Source organism: Aedes aegypti, chromosome 2 (genome assembly GCF_002204515.2).
Source record: "Aedes aegypti strain LVP_AGWG chromosome 2, AaegL5.0 Primary Assembly, whole genome shotgun sequence".
Taxonomy (NCBI): Eukaryota; Metazoa; Arthropoda; class Insecta; order Diptera; family Culicidae; genus Aedes; species Aedes aegypti.
Window position 1 is genome coordinate 278,804,127 of NC_035108.1, and position 16,770 is coordinate 278,820,896.

The following is a 16,770-nucleotide window of genomic DNA, read 5'->3' on the forward strand; positions in this document are numbered from 1 at the left end:
ACGAAGTATACCGTAACTACGCTAACGCTAACGCTAAAAGAATGTTTTAATTGTTTCGAAAAGTATTGCATTTTGCTATATAAGCGAAACGAAAAACATTGTATGAAAACTTCAAGCATGTTGGGAACAACGATTGAAATTAAATTTAATCGTACAACTTCAACCCAATTACATCTGAAATGAAAGTTCAAGTCATATAATGCATGCCTGGTGGATTAGATCACAAAAAAAAGTTTGGCAAATCATACTTAAAATTGAATGTAAACAACAATGAAAAAAGTGTTTTATACAACTTTGGCGACCTGTAGCTAAAAATTGTGATATGCTGGAACACTTCTGAGATCGAGAAACAATAACCCCAATTTACTGGAGACACATAATTTGAATCTTGAGCTACGCAAAAAATTTATTGTTACGCTGTGTAATATGAGAAATTTACAAAAATGCTATGTATGTTCCAGATTAAACTGAAAAAAAAACTACAAGAAATCAACTGTTTTAAATTTCTACAGATCAATATTACAGGTATCTGAATAATGATTATGGAAAGCTATTTTGATTTTTCTTTCTATTCAGATCGAACCATTGCGACTCCAATCAGCTCACAACCAAATTTAATGCTTATTGAGTTGATAGTAAAATATATTTAATCATAAAATAATTAATTTACCTACCTTATTCAATCGTATTGACTAACAGTAATTAAGTACACAGCGTGCATTAAAAAAGTCCATCGTTTATCTCTCCTGTTTGATGAATCCAATGTAACGCTATCTGTAAATCAGATGAAAAAATATATCAAGGTAAGTAAAAAATCAACAATGTTACCGTTCTATGGAATGGCTAAATTTCATTTCAATCAACTTTTTCCCCATTAGGAATCCCGGTAGGTACGCGAAATTGGATCGATAATTTTGTTTCCATTCGAGAAAATTAAAATAAAACCAATTAATGCTCCGCCACTGCGAGCAAACATCAAATTACCGCTCTCCGAAAACATGCTTAAATGAATAATGTTAAATATCACCTATCACCCCGAGACAAAAGATAAATAATTGCATTAAAATTTGTATCGATCCGCTTTTGTTCGCACTCTGACCCCTCACCCCAGTCAGTCCTTGCGCTTAAATAACCCAGGTTTACTCTGTTTTTATGACCCACCCACCTCAAACTCAGCCCACTGCCCCCCTTCCCAAACCGACAGCTTCCGAAATTAATGACAATGATGATGAGCAACGCATTTGCATACACCGGAATCGAATCACGCCATAATGTATTACCAGTAATTCCACCCGGGACCGCGCGACTGTAGTCGGATGGTCGGAATTATAATCAAATTTTGTCGCTGGACAATGGTCGGGTTGGTATGGACAAAAGACGGAAAAAAATACAAAAAATTATTTCGTAATTTCTAAATGTTTTATCATGTTAAAATATATTTTATTTGTTACATTCTTGAGATCTTTGATTAAAATTGTACTAAAATCGCAAACACTCTGACGATATGATGACCATATGAAACGTCAAATATGCAAATGTCCAAAAATTGAAAAATGTGGTTTCAAATCAGGTGCAAAACTAATACCGTTAAGTCACCAGTCACCGTGCGGTCTCCATTCACCGTGCACATATACAAATTCCAACAGAATATTCATAAAATTTTCACAAATTATTCTTTTGTCAGCTAAATAAGATAAAACTGATTAAATTAAGTGGTTTTTGTCACAAAGCATTTTGAAAAAACTAGTCAATGTAGTCAAAATCATGTGTATTCTGTTTAATAATGCGAATTTTTAACACTCTTAATAGGAACGCCAAAAATTCACATTATTCATTTTAACGTAAGAGTATAACATTTTTCATAATTTCTTCTAGTAAGATGTATTTTACCGTATGATCCATTAGATTTTCTAATTGTGTTTCAGTCGAAACACAAATCCACGGTGAATGGACCCTTTTCAATATGTATGGTTTCTATTACCGTGAATTTGTCTTAAGGGCTTGAAATTATTGCGTTTATTATAATTATAATTATTGTTATTTTAATATTGGATTTATTGTTCTGTGGTTATTTAAATACTTCATATCAAGTTTTTGAGCGAATATGAAATGTTTTGGACAATACAGTCAAACCTCCTATAAACATTTTAATGAAAAAATAATGTTTTCGCCAATTTTTTCAACTTTCTATGGCTTTTATTGTGTATTAAGATTTGATAACCCTTAAAAATGAATGCGCACACTACCAGCAACATTGTTGCTCCACCAACAACGTTTTTTCAACTGACGAAAATAAATCATCACGAAAACTATATGCACGGTAAATGGTGCACCAGAGTGCACGGTGAATGGTGACATAAAACGGTACGAGGCTACCTTAACATGACATTTGTAAAATCATTTTTGAGTATTTTTGTTATACATCAATGATTTTATATTTTTCCCTGAATTATGGTGTAATTGCACGCTTCGTAGTGGTATTCTAGTTCGCTTTACATCATTTGGAAAAATTATATGATTTTTTGAAGTGCAGGTTTTTTTTTAAATGCACGGAGAATGGTAGCTTGACGGTAATTAAGCAATGATAATGAAGTAGGGGCCCAGATAGCCGTAGCGGTAAACGCGCAGCTATTCAGCAAGACCAAGCTGAGGGTCGTGGGTTCGAATCCCACCGGTTGAGGATCTTTTCGGGTTGGAAATTTTCTCGACTTCCCAGGGCATGGTATCTTCGTACCTGCCACACGATATACACATGCATAAATGGTCAATTGGCATAGAAAGCTCTCAGTTAATAACTGTGGAAGTGCTCATAAGAACACTAAGCTGAGAAGCAGGCTTTGTCCCAGTTGGGACGTAACGCCAGAAAGAAGAAGAAGAATGAAGTATTTTCTTCATCCATTAACGCTCAGTGATCTATTCTGAGATCAGTTACTTTTCAGAATACAGATTTTTCACAAATTAGAAGAATGGTATCTCTGGCAAAGTTGTGGAAGAGCTCGGGACAGTCTAAAGGCAGGTTTTTTTTAACTGATTTGTCAGCAGCTCTTGACGGCATCACCATACTCGTGTTATGTTACAATAAGTGTAGTTTCCAAATCATTAATTCCTTTAAGAATCCTGAGAATGAATTCTGGAAAGCCAGTGTGGCTTTTGGGATTAGAGATAATTCTGCGGTTCTATTGTAGATTCTAGGATTTCCGTATGAATCCTATGATTATTCCAGTGTGTATCCAGGAATTTCAGTGTGGATCCAGTGATTTTCTTGTGGATCCTGAGATTACAGTGTGAATTTTGGGATTCCAGTATGGATTCTGGAAATCCAGTGGGAATTGTTGGATTTCAGTGTGGATCCCGGAATTTCATTGTGAATCTTGGGATACCAGTGTGCGAATTACATAGTACACGAAAAAATATCTGTTCTCGTTATCATGAATAGGAAAATCATGAAAAAAAATATCTCATGAAACCATGAATCCAATTCATGATATCATAACGAAAACACAAAATATCATGAACAAAAACAAACGTTTCCAAGAACAATAATCATAAAAACTCTGGGCGTTACGCGCATATGTCAGTTACAATCGGTTTGAAAAATGTTCAATGATAACCGAAAAAAAAGTTTAATTTGGGTTATCATAACTGCCCTAGTAACAATTCCACAGAAATTTGGCATTCGTGTGGATTTATTAATGGTTTATTATAGTTACGTGAATGCTATAATAGCTAGAAGCGACATTAAACGATACTAAAAGATTATATTTTGTAAGCCAGCTCTTAGTTGTTCTCAAAACCTTCTAAAGACATATTATAAAGTCAAAATTTGTTTACTACAATACCAGCTTTATTGCATCATATAATACCTTATTCAAACTGCATATAGTGGCTGAACGACACTTATTTGTTAAAGCTATGATAAAGCTATGACACACCTTATTGCCATAACAGCTGCTTTTAAACTGGATGACTTGCACATGAATCTGAATACTTACCTTATTTATACCTCTTAAATCAGTATTTGGACTCTTAGCATAGCGAATTTATTACTCACCACCCCAACATAGCACCATTAACATTGCGTTATTACTCACTAATATTTATTCTTGATGGTAAAACGCCAAACTTATGTCCGTTTTCATTGTTTTTGCGTATTATCTTCATAACAGTACTGTGGTGAATCAAAGTCCAGACGGTACTAATATCCGGACACTCTGATTGTATATATTAAATTATATATGAAATCGAACAATAAATATTGGTTTGTAATTAATAATTTTAACTTTCAATATTGCTGATAATATTAATTCATTGTTTCATCTAGTAATCCTTTGCAATAGTATATTAAAAATATAAACAATTTGGTTTCACCAGTTCGGTGTCATTCCTGCAAAGAAACAAATCCTGCAGTAAAAATTTCGACTACAAAATCAGCCACTTATGACTTGCGACGAAGTTACTAAACTTAACAATTTTGGTACTTGACGTCTTTAAGAAGTGTATGGTGTAATAATCTTCAAGTGTGTGCAAGAAAGAGTGAGAAAACCTGTGAAAATAAGCATTTTTAATGTGAAAAAAAGCTGCCTCAAATGCTGTCCGGATTTATAGGCAAGTGATCAATAAACCCGGACGTTTAATGAAAACCTAATATTTAGGTTTTCTAGTCTAAAAGAGGTTTTGGAGGATGCGATGAAGGCAAAAGTACTTTGACCGTGGTTTATGGGCGTTTATTTATAGCATCCTGAAAGTAATTCGTAAAACTAAAATTGTTACTTGGGTATAGACGAATTCCATCCAGAATAAAATGAAAATCGTGCTCGATAAGCTTCGATTTGGATTAAATTTTGCACATGTTTCAAGTATGGTAGAATAAGTGTTTTCCGTAAAAAATGATCATTTTGACTCAAGAATAACCTTTTAAAATGGCCTATAAATATTTGTATTCAACTTATTCTAGAAAAAAAAGTTCTATGAAGAAGATGTAGTGAACCGTTTGGATTTTAAGAAAAAAATATACAATGATTTTTTTTTATTTATTTTCATTAAAAATTATAAAACAAAATTCAAATTTAAAATCACAAAATAATATTTAAACATTCAAATAGGCCATTTTCATTAGTGATTCGCGATTCTCCATCAAGGAAAATTAGTAAATGGAAACAAATATGGTCTTTAATCTTGAAATCGTATTGACGGAGAATCACGATTAACTTATGAAAATGGCCTATTTCAATGTTTAAATATTATTCTTCTTTTTTCTGGCTCTCAGTTAATAACTGTGGAAGTGCTTATAAGAACACTAAGCTGAGAAGCAGGCTTTGTCCCAGTTGGGTTACGTCCCAACTGGGACAAAGCCTGCTTCTCAGCTTAGTGTTCTTATAAGCACTTCCACAGTTATTAACTGAGAGCTTTCTATGCCAATTGACCATTTTTGCATGTGTATATCGTGTGGCAGGTACGAAGATACTCTATGCCCTGGGAAGTCGAGAAAATTTCCAACCCGAAAAAATCCTCGACCGGTGGGATTCGAATCCACGACCCTCAGCTTGGTCTTGCTGAATAGCTGCGCATTTACCGCTACGGCTATCTGGGCCCCGGTTTAAATATTTTGTTTTGCATTAATCTCCATATAACTCGAAAATGGCTATATGGATAATTGATGAGAAGTTATCCATATAATCATTATGGTTAAGACTCATTTCAAGATTCTTATTGTATCATCAGAACGTATTTATTTTGACTAAAAAATAAACAAAATTTTGAAAATCGACTAAAAGTTGTTCTTATAAAAACCTGTTTACAAAAAATTTCTTCATCATGAAACTTTGTCCTAAACATCTGTTTACTATCAAGATTCTATGATGAAAATTTCAAATAAAAAATATTAAAAACGGGGCTTGTGTGTAATTTACAATTTATGTTTTGTTTTTCAATTTTTCATGAAAAAAACATAATATATTTTTTCAGTGTATATTTTTTTCTTGTGGCCCAAACGATTCAATACAACTTCTTCACAGAACATTTTTCTCTAAAGTCAACAGTTTCGGGTTGACATTTTTCAAATAAATCGATCGAATATATAATCGATTTTTCTATGGAAAACATACCATACCAAAAACATGTGCAAAATTTATTTATTTATTTGACATGGAATGCATCTGTATGAGCCCACATGACTGTAAATCCTATTGATTTATCGCAAGGGATTACTGGTTACGTTTGTTTATCAGTCGAATTAGGCTCAAACATGTACCTGTAAAACCCTAGAAAATGTTAACACTTCAGTCGTCGCGCTGTTGTATTTTGTACAACACTGTTGAAAAAACCTCGCTTTTCGTTCATAACAGCAGCGTGGTGGTTCTGACGGTGGCAAACCACGCGACGGCTGGAAGGTTAAACTCGAAACTTGATATCATATGTTTGTTCGATTCTTCTTCAATATGAACCTTATCCATAAATCTCCGAAAGATTTCTGGTAGCGTCTGTAGATCATTCAAAGAAGTTTTTAATAACCGTAAACAGCCGTTGATTTCGAAATTTAATGTAGTGATAGTGCATATTTAATTAAGCTTGTTTGGCTGTGCATCTTATTCAAAATGTCATAAACGTTACAAGTTACACTTGTAGATCTGCAAGCCTCTTCTCAAAGAAGACTACCGGAAAATATTAAACTTGGTTTGCCATAATTGTTTGAGCCCACATGAGTGTAAACCTTGTTGATTTATTATTAAGAGATTACTGGTTACAACTGTTGATCTGAAAATCTAGGCTTATCTGAGTGCTTGGATAACCCTATAAAGCCCTCTAAACGTGAGAGATTATGTTTGTTTAAGTCTGCTTGGGTATAAATCTTCCCAGACAACCAGAAGTCTTATAGCAGTATACGAACAAAGTCGCTTATTTGTACAAACTGCATAACTCCCGCACTACATTGTGAATGAAATCGTTTGATCGATGAGTTTCCTCGCATAAAACGCTATTTTATGAGTTCATATGTGCATTCCGTTTCGTCCCGTATACTTGTACAAAGTTAGTCGGATCAATCCGTAGCAGCTGTCAAATAAATTTTGTTATCATAAATTAAGTCGCATAAGAGTACAAACTAATTCGCAAGAAAATCTACGCACTTGCATTGCATGTTATATTTTATCATATAAAATATGCACGTATATCGCCTCCACTTTTGTACGTATAAGGCTTTTTCGCGACATGTTATACGTGAAACTTTGCACATATAAGCATCGCATAACGCAAAAGGTGATTTGGTTATACGTACATTCTGGTTTTCCGGGTTGTTTCTAAACATTTGAAAGATCTCTGGTTACGCATGAAGATATAAGGGTCTTTACTTGAAAACGTTTTTGGGTAAATGTTAACAGACATTGATTTCGAATCTTGTTATCACATAATTGGTTGAGCTTATTTGGATGTAAACCTCATTTAATAACGTCGGAAAGGTCATTGATTATACATGTTGATTTGAAGTAATCTTGGATAATTTCAGATAGGTGTTGAACTGAAAACACAATTGATCACAGTTGTTTGTTCTTATGTGAACATGAATTTCAATGATAAAGCTCCCAATAAGCACTGGTTATCTCTATAATCTGAATACACATACTTCGTCAGTTAAAGAAGACGATGGATAATCACGGAGGATATGACCACCTAGATATTCCTTTGGTTTAGCACATTTTTTATGTTCTGAGTATACTAAACATTCACAAGAATGTACCAAACTAAAGCTGCGGCCTCAAATGCATAATAATTCATTTTACGTAATACCACGTAAATGAAATTTAGGTTGCCGTATAGACCAGTGATTCCCAAAGTGGGGCGATTTCCACTCTGGTCCACTCGGAGTTAACACCGACCAATTAATATGCTGATAAATAATTTTGCGAATAAATTCCTCGATATCAAGAATCTTAATAACTTCCTGTGTCTAATATTTAAATACGTTTAAATTGAGTTGCTATTAACCATCATTCTCTAGAAAAATGATGACACATTTTAGCGAAATACCTGTTTCAAAAAAATCTCCATATGAAATCGAGTGATCGGAATTTGAAACAACACATAACGTCAAAAGAGGTTTGATTGTATTAGAATACTTTTTTGAGAGATAGCATATAAATAAGAGATGTTTCTTCGGTTATGACGAACTAGTTTTGGCCAAACTTTCGACCATTGTGCCTTGTACCGGGGCCCCCAGTGACCTGACGAAGGGATGCAGCGGAGGAGGCACCGTCATTGTTCGAACTCGATTCAGGAGTGAAAAAAGGATCAATTATGCTACCCAATCCGACCACAGACCATTGGAGCGTATATGGAGTCAGAACCGAAAGCTGTGATGATGGCGGTGGTGGTGGGCATATTTTATACTCCCTGGTAACCGGTAGGAACTCGATGGGTGGAAGGTTTGTTCGGACAGTGTTCGGAGGTGTAATGTCAGAGCTTCCGTCGTTGCGGCTGGATACGCGGAAATATTTTTAATGTTATAATTACTTGCGTGTAATTGCGAACACAAGCCGAATACGTTCGATAAATGCATTGATTATGCCAATGAAGTGTAACTATGGGATTTAGTAATGAGGTATATTGGGGAAAATGAAGTCAATTAGGGTCACCAATCCTAATGAAAATTAGGGTCACCAATCCTAATTGAACGTTTTTGAAAATTCCTGACGGACTGATTTGGAAGAAGTGGGGGCTTCTCATTAAAATTATGAAAGTACCTAGCGATGATGAAATTTTTTACATCGTCATCCAGAAAATTCAAAGAAGTTACTTATCATTCTTGGTTGAAATATTTAACATGGCATATTTCCTGAAAAAAATTCCAAGGTAGTAGCAATTTTGAAACCAGTCAAAAATCCTCCAGAAGCTTCAGAAGGATTCCAATCAGTTTGCCTTCCTCCATCAGTAAACTTTTTGAAAAAGTCATTTTTAACATAATGATGGTCCACATCAATGAAAATTCAATGTTTGCCAATGAACTTTTACGTGTAACAAATTTGATTCGTTCCAACAAATCTGAAGGCTATTCTACTGGTCTTGCTCTTCTAGACGTAGAAAAAGCACTCGACAATGTTTGGCATGAAGGATCGATTGTAAAATAAAAAATAACTTTAATTTTCCAACATACATTATTAGAATAATCCACAGCTCTCTTTCAAATCTTACACTTCAGGTTATTTACCAGAACTCCAAGTCTGAAAAACTTCCTGTAAGAGCTGGTGCTCCTCAAGGCAGCATTTTGGGACCAATATTATATAATATTTTTACATCTGAATTACCTGAGTTACCTCACGGATGTCAAAAATATTTGGTTTCGAATGACACTGATCTCTTCGCCAAAAGACGAAGCCTGCCAATCATATGTACTAGATTGCAAAAAAGTTTGAATACTTTTTCTTCAAACATACGAATTTTTCAGATTTGTGTTGATGTTTCCTTAGCTCAAATTATAATATTCGCACATAATCCAAACGCTCTTTATTTGACACTTTCAAGTAAACATGTTGTCACGATGAGAGTGGAAGTAAAGTATCTAGAGCTCATGCTAGATAAAAATTTAACTTTCGCAATTCACCCTCAACTATTATCAATTTCAACCAAAAATCGTTGCAATCTTCTAATGCCACGATTAGAACATTAATTATTTAAGTTAAGTTAATTGAAAGTGTTTTCTTTTATAACCAGGAGGAATCAACTCACCTGTTAACATTCTGAACTGCTATGGCAAATGTTGTTAATAAAATGCTTATCAACGCTTTATTTAGTTTTTCCGAAACAGGATGATACTGTTACCTCATTCAAAACATTTGTATATAAAAAAGACTGTAATGCTTGAAATGGTACTAATTAAAAAATAAAGGATTTAATCCATTTCGTTTTAAAAGAGAAAGTGATCATTACTGACAATTGTTTATCTGATTGCAATTCGAATATCATGGAAATGCTCACCAATGGAAACCAACGCATAAATAATAAAAAATCGATTTCGCTTATTAAGGTGAAGATGAATCGAATGCAAACCTCAAGTTTTCAAGAGCACGAATCTGGAGAACCGAACATCCGTTCAGGTTGAAAACTTAATCGATTGGACACTAGCTGGTAGGGACCAATCGATTGAGTTTTCAGCTTAAACGGGTGTTCGGTTCTCCAGATCCGTGCTCTTGAAAATTTGAAGTTTGGCTTCGATTCCTCTTCACCTTAATGTTGTGTACAATAAACTCCACCCCCATTGAAAATCCATAACAAGTAACCGTGTACCAAGTGTTACTGGCATTATCGAGTCAAGTCCTCCTCGCATGCACTGAACCCACCAACCCCGTCTCAGTCAGCTTACGCATATGTAGGAGGTCGGAAGGACGAACCAATTCGACGTGCGTTCAATATCACATTCACAATCACTCGCATGCGATACGACGGTGCAGCACAACTGACTGAGGCATCCGGTCACAGGAAAAGCCACCAAAATCTCGACCCCGGTCAGTTTGTGCAGCGGATATACCCGACTAAAATAGTTACCATTAGTCCAATAGTTGATATTGAATACTTAATAGACCGATACTAATACTTAATACACTTAATACACTAATAGATTACAATAGAGTACCGGGAACCCCCGTTGTTTTGACCGCCTTTAATCTGACTACTTTTCAATTTCACCCCAGCTTATTGGCACATCGTTCAAAGTAAAAATGGTTTAAACGTCATTGAGCTCATGGACGGCAATGAAATGAAAAGGAGCATTGTGAAACGGGGCGCAGAATCAAAATAAAGCAGCCAATGAGGTGACCAGAAACACGTTTTTTTTTTGTTGTGCATAGAGTAACTAGAAGTTCAAATTAGAGATGAACCCCGATGGTTTGCATGCGGTACCGTTCAAATTAGCGGGGGTGCATGGTAATTTATTTCAGTAAAGTTGATCATTTATCGTTCTCACAATAAATTCACAATTGTTTTTTATTGTATAAAGAAATTTAATTATGTTTCTACTGTTTTTCTAGAATTGTGAAGCCAAAGATTCGTTTTATGATAAGCCTGTTAAAATATGGCATTGTTACCATTGAACCAATAGTATTTTAAAAATATGTTTTATCAAGGCACTCTGATACGGGCATTGCGTCGTCGGCCGATATCTGGTTGGCTATGCAGGGATTTGGTAATTATTGATAAAACCGGTTGTCACAACAAGCGCAGGACTCGTTGCAAATTCACACAACTGCATCGAACCATGTCCCTGCACTTTGGTCAACTCCGTCCCATCATTAAACATGCATACGCACTTGTGTCGCTGTTTTATTATTTTTTGACTCAAACGACAACATCCTGTATCCATGTAATTAACGATGGACGAAGGATGACGCATGCTTGAGCACAGTGGTTCGTTGAAAGGATTCCGCAACATCAGTTTATCATCACTTGAACAAAATATGACAAAGATCGATCACCCCATGCGCAGCGATTTAAGTGTTTCTAGCATTCATTTAATTAATAAAAATACATACTTGGAAACACTGTGTTCAACAACTAAATACAATTTGATATTTTTAAGTCAGAACATAACCATTATGAAAAGATGTTGGAACGATCGGGAATCGAAACCAGATACCTTAACAGAAATAAATAAAGTTCAATAATTATTATAAATTCACCTTACAATTATTTTCTATCAACAGTTTTCAATCAAAACCACTGTTCTTAGAGTTCGATGTTGAACCGATTTCGTTATACAATTCTCTATAATTCTGACAAGGCTACTTCAGGTATATAATGCTGGCACATTTCTATGATTCAGCATATGTATATTCACATCCAATTGCACAAATCCACACCGGCGGTGGAGGTATTAGATTCCGGGACAAATCAATACCATCTGCAATTTGCCTGGACGAGATAATACATGTGTTTGCCGCAATTGGGCTAAATGGGTTTTCAGATTGGACATCTAATGGTACACACGCATTTGGATCCCAACTCAATACCGAGTGCACATTTGCGTTCATTGATAGCTGGTCATACAGGTTTCAAAGTTTATTTGCTCACAACTAATGGAAGTTCCATTACTCTGATGTTGATCTCGGCCTCTAAGTTAAACTAATATATTTTTAGAAAAATATTGTCATTATGTAGCAAAATTACGCTGCAGCAGAAGTTTAAATAAGAGAAGAACGATGTTAGAGTTGAACAGTCTAAATCTCAATTAAATGAAGTTCTAAATAATCACTGAAGATGGTTGCAAAAACGAACAGAAGGGAGGGTGAATTGCTGAATTCACAATTTCCTTCCAAAAAATGGTTAACTGTTGCTAAACGTGCCAAAAATGGAAGAAAGAATGCGCATTTTGTTCCAAGGGTGAAATGGATAATGTTGATAATTGCATCGAAATAAGCAATCAGTTCGACACTTTAGACAAATTTTCCGAAAATCGAATCGAAGCAGCCTCTAGTCCTGGCTCTTAGATTCAAGTGAGAAAACAAAATCGTGCCACCAATCGTGGTCAGTTGCTCCGAATTTGGGGGATTTTGACGGGAGATCTCAAACTCCATTAGGATTTTCATGGGTTCCTTCCAAATTCCAAAGAAAGGAGACTGTCGTGTTTTGCCGGAAACTCTTAAAGATGGTGAACTTTTTCTCAAACATCTTGAAAAGAAAAGGCACAACACTTGCTACTACTTTTACTAAAGACAACAAAACTGAACGTTTGTCGAGGCCACCATGAATGGTCTCTCAAGTGACTATAAGTCACCTGAAGAGATCAAAAATGGAATAAATGATTTACTTGGATTTTCCCCAGTCCAATAAATCATTATAAAGATAAGAATCCAATCTTGCAGTTGTCAGAAAGGGCTTACTCAAAAATATTATTTAGTTAGCTTTAACATGGGTTATCGAAATAATATTAAAGCTTTAGAAAAGCAAGACTTATGTTCGATGTGACATGGGAGCATTTCCAGAAACCTGGAAGAAATTTCTAGAGGCCCTACTCAATGCCATCGGTGCCAAAAGTGGGGTCATGGTATTGAACATTGCCACATGGATGCGAAATGTATGATTTGCGGAGGTTCTAATCACGGTCGTCTGTCATGCGAAGGAAGATATCAAAAAGTGTGTATGTACAAATTGCGGGGGCAACTATTAGTCTAACTTTTGGGATTGCCAGGAATTCCCCAGGCATTTCTCATTTTTCAGTTAACGATCGCTTGTTGAATAAGCATACCTATCAGGTAGAGTATAATCATGCTCATTTACATACATTTTCGTCGGGTAACTGCTCGAATCTTTTCAATTTGAAGAATATACCCAAGACAATTGAAGAAATACCCAAGACAACTCCTATAGCGAAGTTGTGGCGGTAATTTCTGGTTCTCTTCTTCGGAAAATTCTAATTGAATGCACCTACTTCTAGTAAAGTTTACTAATAAGGCTGACCATACGTCCCGTATGTAACGCTATTTAAGCCAAAAGTTCAACAAAATCGACCATTGGTTTTTTATTCCATATTTTTTTTAATTTCTTTTCTTTTTATATAAATCCTTTAATACATTTTGCTTTTTTATTTATTTTTTTTGAGTAATTTCGCATCAGTAAAGAATTCAACCAATGAGTTTAAAAGTTTAATACAGTAGCCCAATTTCATATTCGTACAAGACACTGGCAGCCGTTTTTTAAACAAATATAAATGTTTTTATACTCCAAATTATTGTCTAGGATTATATTTTTGGGGCCCATATAGCCGTAGCGGTAAACGCGCAGCTATTCAGCAAGACCAAGCTGAGGGTCGTGGGTTTGAATCCCACCGGTCGAGGATCTTTTCGGGTTGGAAATTTTCTCGACTTCCCAGGGCATAGAGTATCTTTCGTACCTGCCACACGATATACGCATGCAAAAATGGTCATTGGCACAGTAAGCTCTCAGTTAATAACTGTGGAAGTGCTCATAAGAACACTAAGCTGAGAAGCAGGCTCTGTCCCAGTGGGGACGTAATGCCAGAAAGAAGAAGAAGATTATATTTTGAACTAATGGTCAATTGAAATAAATTCTACACACCCATTTTTATATAATTTCAAAAATAATTTATCGCAGACATTTCTAGATGAAAATTATAAATTAATGGTGTACTAATCTGTTCAGAAAACCATAGAACTATATCGTTTTTGCTGTAAAATTTAATAACATTTTTATTCACGTTTGTTTCACGTGTATCTAAATCAGTAATAACTTTTCAAAAATGCGTAACTGCTTTGGTAACAATGCCTTTCATCAAACCTGACGATCGTATTTGATGGGAGCAGTCTAGGGTGCCTTTTTTCCGAGTTTATACAGACAGTCCATGGAAGCACCAGGTGACCAATATTTCTTCAGACAAGATAGCTGGTGAAGTTTTCTAATCAGTTATTTACATTTTTATGTTGATCTGAGCACATACACCAAATGTTGAATGAGACAGCTTCAGATATTTATGATAGCAGCTCAAAAAATCATCATCTATTTGTATTGGCCACTTTCCTGGAATCTCTTAGAGAACCACTAAGTGGTCAATGTTACTAAATATATCTGTAGATATTTTTGATAAATTCAAAATGGAATTTTAAAAAATGTTGACATTTCACATGGTTCAGCTCTATGAAATGTTTTGGATTAATCACTTTTTCTAGAATCCCGGAATCTGCTGCGGAACCACTAGGTGTCCAATGTTACTTTAGGTAACTGAAATATCTCTGATAAATTCTGTATAGAATTATACAAATTTGGATGTGTTCTTACGGTTTAGTTCTATCATATGTTGGCCAATATTACTTTACATAACTGAAGATATCCTTGGTGAATTCTCTTTGGAAATTTCTGCAGTTCTATCAAATTGATGAATTGCCCTTTTATTCGAGCATCATGCAACCTATTCCAGAACCGCTAGGTGGCCAACATTGGTTTACATAACTGAAAATTCAACTGATAAATTCTCCATGGATTCTAAAAATTCTGATGTACCACAAGGATTCTACCAAATGCTTGAATTTGGTTCTTAACCGGGAATACCGTAACCTGCTATGGAACCACAGGGTAACCAATATTCACAAAGGTAACTAAACGAATATCTCATGAAATCTGTATGAAAATCTGAAAAGTTTTATGTGTCGCATGATGTGATTACATCAAATGAACGAATTTCCCAGGAATCCCGGAACATATAACGGAACCGCTAGGCAGAAAATGATATGGTTGCATCAAATGAAAGAATTGACACTTCTCGGAGAATCCCAGAAACTGTTACGGAACCAATAGGAGGCCAATGTTGCCACAGATAATTGAAGGCATCTCCCATGAATCAATATGAAATTCTGAAAAGTTTGATAGGTCGCAAGATATGGTCTATCAAATGATTGAATTGGCCACTATCCCAGGATTTCCAAGGGAACCCAAGGATCTGCTATAGTAACCCATGTTAACAATATTGCCATACTCAGGTAGCAATGTCTTGGATCAATTTGTTATAAAATTCTGCAAAATTTGATGTTTCGCACGGGTTGGTTCTACCCAAAAACATAAATTGGCCACTAATCCGGATGCCGTGTGAACCGTTCAATGGTCTCCGAAATTGGCCCTCTGGCCACTTGGTAACAAATAGTGTCCTGAACAACTAATCGTTTGATTGAATACCATTTTTTGCCCTTACAGATGCTCTTTCAAAAATGGCCAAACCTTGGTCCATTCGGCTTCGGTTCTGAGCGGCCAATTCCAACCAAACCAAGTTTTGTAGCTAGATCCACAAATATAAGCCTAGACGATAATGTGAGTATAAAAACATTTATATTTTGTTAAAAAACGGCCTGCGAAACTAGTATCATAAGAGACTCTAAATAGTATTCTATTTCTGCGTTTCATTGATTTTATAATTAAAATACATAATATTTTCGAGTGAGCAGAGAGCATTGATATACTTTTACTAGATTATGTTGTTTTCATCATTTTGCAAAACGCATGTGTTGTTGTTACGGCAATAATATTTATTCTATCAATATCATAATCATTATGTTTGATGGTAAAATATGAAATGAAAATAATAGTTGCGCAATTTGTATATGGGAATATAAACTATGGATTATGTACATCCCATTGAAGAGCCAAACTGAAAGATTTTAACTACAATTTTTGGTTTTAGATTTTTTATAAATGTTATATTTGAAATATTGTGGAGTATGAAATACTGATATCCACTCGTAAGTAATTTGGAACTGATTGAAAGTTTTTGAAATTCGTTCTGTAGTCGTACTAATCATTGTTCAGGAAGTGAACTTGGAAAAAATACGTTATTGATTGACTTACTGGATTTATTAGAAGAAAACATTGAAAAAGCGGTATTTTTCTTAAATTTACTTAAGTTTCAAATATGTCCGCTAATTTTTTTTCCAAATATACTCTACTACGTCTGAACAACGTAATGATGATATTGAGCAATCATCTAGCACATAAAAAAAATGCTGTCTGTTAGGTGTACGAATATGAGATTGGCTTAATTTTAGATACAAATTCAATAGTTTTCCATTATTCCAAATATTTTAGCGAATAAATAGAGTGTATGATTGCCAAGCAATAGATGACACCTACGATCTTCGTAATTGGTGACGTATATCGAAGTCCGTAAATCATTTAATAGTTTTAACCTACTTGATGTGAAAACAGTGCCCCGTACGAAAATGAGTTTGAGTCACTGTACTTTTTTTTCAAGGAAACTTACCGTATATTAATTTTTAAGAAATGGTT

At 35.0% G+C, this 16,770-nt stretch overlaps 1 protein-coding gene across 1 annotated transcript in view; it reads right to left on the bottom strand.

Moving 5' to 3' along the window:
• LOC5574311 (protein gustavus) overlaps nucleotides 1-16,770 on the bottom strand; it is a 756,279-nt gene that overhangs the window by 494,658 nt on the left and 244,851 nt on the right. Inside the window, exon 4 of the mRNA XM_021845167.1 lies at nucleotides 675-774. The gene's annotated coding sequence lies outside the window, so the exon portion shown is untranslated. The remainder of the gene's footprint in view (nucleotides 1-674; nucleotides 775-16,770) is intronic.